The sequence below is a fragment of the Psittacula echo genome, assembly GCF_963264785.1.
Source record: "Psittacula echo genome assembly, chromosome: 6".
Classification (NCBI taxonomy): domain Eukaryota; kingdom Metazoa; phylum Chordata; class Aves; order Psittaciformes; family Psittacidae; genus Psittacula; species Psittacula echo.
The window spans coordinates 64,018,354-64,023,743 of record NC_137743.1 but is presented as its reverse complement, the minus strand read 5'-3'; positions in this window follow the sequence as shown (position 1 = coordinate 64,023,743).

Sequence of the window (5,390 nt, the reverse complement as noted above, 5' to 3'; positions counted from 1 at the left end):
GTAGAACACCAGTCTGCAGACTAGGTCATATACGTCTCACAGCAAGCCATACATGCCAGTTTAAATGAGAGTGGAACAAAGAGCTTTTATGTTTTGATATGCACTAAGAATTTTAAACTGTGTAACTGTAATTACGTACTTGGTTTTATGGTGCCATCCTTTTCCAGGTAAGACTTAAGTTTTAGCTGTTGAAACAGAAATTCTCAGAGGTGCCTTTCAGTAGACATTACTTGAATAACTTGCAAACATGTCAAAAAAAGGCTTCATTTTTTTTAACTTAGTCTTACAGCTGATTAAAAACTGTAAATGAAACATTTAGGAATGTAGACATCTCCAATATTTCATTGCTGTAGTTTGGTTTTTACTAATTTTAAAATCTTTTAATGTATATTTATTGGCACACTATAGTATGGGGTTCTTTTGAAGTCCTGAAAATGAAAAAAAGCATGCTTGGATCTCTCTATGTGTATTAAGCTTCTGCTCTTCAATTGAAAGAGCCCTATTAATTGTGTCTTTGATTTTGCCATAACTGTCCTGTAGTGCTGAAAGCGTCCTTTGTACTAGCTCTTGAGTCAAGAGCAAATTTGTATTCTGACTGAACTGTAACTGACGCAATTCAACTGTTATTGTTACAACTTGTGGTCTTCTAATTAAAAGATACTGCATGAATAAGTCTGCACAGGTGATTTTTAAAAGACTCAAGTAAACAGTCTTTGTAAAAATTTCAGGATTGACGGAGAAGAAAATATAAGAAACACAGTTTGGTTCTTACATTTATAACCCTATTGATTATTTCTGAAGCTGGATTGAAACATTGCTATATGCTAGGCCTATGCAGCTTTAACAAAATCTGTAAGAAAACATTCTGAAGTTGGTTATCATTCTAGTCCTCTGTTTCTTTTCAATATATGGCTATTGATTTTTTTCATGGCTTGTTAAATTTCAATTTTTTTTTTTTTTTTTTTTTTTTAATGTTCTCCAAAGGCTGTTTAATATTAAGGATTCATGTGTATATGTACACATACATATATATACACAGATACATAGATGTGCCTATGGAATACAAGTGACTTGAAGTTGAGAATGAGTAATATTGGTATCCTCAGTATCAGTGCAGGGGTTTTGAATACATTTTGTTAACAAATCAAACTCTGTACTCTCAGTCAGGTTTTGCTTTATTGTGATCATTGTGGTTCCTTTTGCCCACCATTCCCTGACAACTATATGTATAATGCTACTCCATTTTTATGGTATCAAGTGAGGTGGTGATGGTTTTTGTCTTCAGTTCATCCTGCGTGACACAGCTATTTTTTTCAAGCTAGTAGCTAAATAGATCTTTAAGCAAGGATTGCTAGATGGTAATAATACTCATAGGAATAGCATACTTCTTTCTTCTGAAAGCAGTGCTTTAATAATGTTTTAAGTATTGTTGGGGTTTTTGGAATGGTGGGTTTCCTTTGTTTGTTTCTTTTTAAGTCGTAAAACTATTAGAGACCTGGAAGTGTTATTCTGCTTTAATTCCCCTACACAGAGTCAACTTTAAGGGTGATAATTTATCTGTAGTCCAGGTACGTGGTACTGTTGACAGAGAATATTTTTCATGAGTAGATAGACCTACCAGAGTAGATCCAGCAATAGCTGATTTTGTCTTAGCTGTGAATAAGTAGTCACTGGATAGATTCATCTCCTTCTGTGCCAAATGGAGTTAAATATTTCCTTGTGACAGCTAATGAGTTCTTTCTGATGAATCAGAAATCCCTCATTAGTCTCATAAGCTTTTTTGTTCTTAAGTACGTTACTCCTGTTTCAATTATTAATTATAAGCTATCCCTGCTTTACAGGGTCTATAGAATAATTTATTGGATGCATTGTAGTATTGCCTGTTCAACTTAAAGATTCTTTTGAGGCTCTGTCAAATATTAAATCACATTTACCTGTCCTTTATGAAGGCCAAGTCTTTCTATGACTTTGTACTTTATAACTGCAGTTTTAAAGAAAATTGGTTTCATGATGCTTTGTAATTTAAAAAGTAAAAAGTCTCAGGTTGTAATGTTCAGTTAAATTTTCATTGATGATAAAACTTTTGCTCTTAAACGTTTCTTTTGCCAAAACTAATTGCATTCATGTAATCATATTAGTGGTTATCATTCATGAATTTGCCAGGGGATGATGGGGCTGTCTCAACAATAAGTATACTGAAAAAGGGAAGTCAGATGTCATGGATGCCAGAATTTAAAGTTAACTGCTATTTCACTAATGGCTTTATAGAAGCTATTTTTATTTCCTTTCCAGTATTACATAGTGGCAAGTAACAATAACCTGCTATATGCTTTCTTAGGACCTAGGAAGTCTGAACACAGAGAGAAGCACCTTTTTATTTCATAATAGAAACTGTGATAGCCGATGTTTTTTGGAAGCAGTTAAGACTCCCAAAAATAAAGTTGTACCTATCACTAAAGCAATACAGAAAGCATTTAAAGATATAAAAATAAAGCTCATATAAATATGACAGTAAGTAAGTCTTGTTGCAATAGTAAAGAAAGATTTGAAAATGTAAAAGGAAACATTACAGCAAAGAAATTACAACAACACTGAAGAATTACTAGTGAATATACTTTAAGCTTCAAACAGAAATGTCTTTCTGTGACTAAAAAAAGTAAGGCAAAAGCAGCAATTTACAATCTGGTAGTTTTAATAGAGCTTACTGAGAATTAATGAAAACTAGTTACTACCTGTTTTATACTACTGAATAGAATTTTGCACTGAAGAATATACTTTAGATTTGTAGGTATAAAGTAGGTTTGGTTGGTAAGCTAGAGGGATATAGCATTGCTTAACTACTGAAAAAAATCACAACCTCTGGCTCTTGTTATTTCAGTATGATAAAGGTTTCTTTTTTATCTTCTTATATTTTCAAATTTTTATCTTGGTTTGGCTTGTTAACAGTGCAAACTGGAGTTTGTTCTAGCTTGGTAAAATCCTTTGGGATGCTCTCACTGGCCTCAGGATGTGCAGGATCCATAGTACTTCAAGCAGAGGTGTCCTGTGTGCACAAGTGGAAGGAGTGCAGGAAGTAGTGATACCCCTGACTCTAAATGCTCTGTGGTGACAGGAATTCATGGAATCCAGGCAGAAGGAGGGCAGCAATATTCCACAAGCACTTACTGGCAGGTTTTTCACATCAAAAGCTGGCGGTGTGACTCACTATTTCTTCCAAGTTCCTCTCTCTAGCTGAGAAGGCATTTCAGGACACCAGCTGTACCAATTACCATTCTTACAGAAGCTAAGCAGGCAGTTTTTGACTTTCTTGAGCAGTGTGCTTTTTACCAATCACAGACTTTTGCATGTTCACAAAATACTTTCTCCTGAAGTTTGTCAGATGAGCAAACCCCTTGTACTACCGTAGACTTCCTAGAGAATCTTCCTTCCTCAAGTTTTTCTATGGAGGGGGAGCAGAACGGCTCAGGTTTGCTAAATGGACATAATCCTGTATATTTTCACACACAAAGGCTTAGGAGATGTCTCCATACCTGGTTCATTGCATTTTGTGACTCTTCTGAAAAGGACACAAGTGTCAAATACCTTATTTATGTAGCCAAAATAGTTAAGTAGTTAGTTATTAGTTAGTAGTTAATAGTTCAGTAGTTATTCTAGTTTTTGAGAACTCTTGTGAAAAAGCAGTACCTTGCCTATTACACAGAATATGTTCAAATACAGGGCAGGCCTGGCCCTCTTGGAATGCTAATTAACTCATCAAAGGAGGCATGTCTGAGGTCATGTGACATTTGATGACATGACAGCTGTCTAATTTTGGCTGCCTTTCCTATAAACTCATTTGGAAAGAATTTTGAGGGCAAAAAACATATATTTTTTTTTAAAGCCTAAACTGCTTGGATTAAATGTAAATGATTAAGATAGCTAGACTTTGTCTATTTAGAGACATCCTTGTCTCTAAATTGGAGAGACATCAGTTTGATAGGTGGACTGCTTGGTGGATAAAGAACTGGCTGAATGGCTGCACACAAAGAGTTGTGGTCAATGGCCCAATGTCCGGCTGGGGACCAGTAATGAGTGGTGTCCCTCAGGGATCGGTGTTGGGACCGGTCTTCCTCAACATCTGTGTCGGTGACATGGACAGTGGGATTGAGTGCGCCCTCAGCAAGTTTGCCGATGACACCAAGCTGTGTGGTTCGGTTGATACGCCAGAGGGAACGGATGGCATCCAGAGGGACCTCGACATGATTGTGAGGTGGGCTGATGCCAACCTTATGAAGTTTAACCATACCAAGTGCAAGGTCCTACACCTGGGTCGGAGCAATCCCAGGCACAGCTACAGGTTGGGCAAAGAAGAGATTCAGAGCAGCCCTGCAGAGAAGGACTTGGGGGTGTTGGTCGATGAGAAAATGAACATGAGCCGGCTTCAGTGTGCGCTCGCAGCCCAGAAAGCCAACTGTATCCTGGGCTGCATCAAGAGGAGCGTGACCAGCAGGTCGAAGGAGGTGATCCTGCCCCTCTACTCTGCTCTCGTGAGACCTCACTTGGAGTATTGTGTGCTGTTCTGGTGTCCTCAACATAAAAAGGACATGGAACTGTTGGAACAAGTCCAGAGGAGGGCCACGAGGATGATCAGGGGAGTAGAGCACCTCCCGTATGAAGACAGGCTGAGAAAGTTGGGGCTGTTCAGCCTGGAGAAGAGAAGGCTGTGTGGAGACCTCATAGCAGCCTTCCAGTATCTGAAGGAGTCCTATAAGGATGCTGGGGATGGACTGTTCATCAGGGACTGTAGTGACAGGACAAGGGGTAACAGGTTCAAACTTAAACAGGGGAAGTTTAGATTGGATATAAGGAAGAAATTCTTTACTGCGAGGGTGGTGAGGCACTGGAATGGGTTGCCCAGGGAGGCTGTGAATGCTCCATCCCTGGAGGTGTTCAAGGCCAGGTTGGATGAGGCCTTGGGTGGCATGGTTTAGTGTGAGGTGTCCCTGCCCATGGCAGGAGGGTTGGAACTGGATGATCTTAAGGTCCTTTCCAACCCTAACCATTCTATGATTCTATGACCTTAGAGGGAGAAAAGTTACATGATTACAGAGCTGTATTTAAAAGTGTTTCCCTTATACTGAGCACTAGCTTTTTCCTTCCACTTTACTTTTTATATATCATAGAAAAAGAATATTTCTAATGAACTTCAGCAAGTAGGTTTCAGGCTCTTTTCTCTCCTATTGCAAGAGGCATGTTAGCTGAGAAGAGGCAAGTACAAATATCTTCCTACACTCTTTAACTGAAGAAGTCACTTGACTAGACAGTAACATACAACACTTCCCCTCAAAAAAAAACCTAAACAATGAAACCACACACACAAAAATCCCAAAACAAACAAAAAGCCCTCTCCA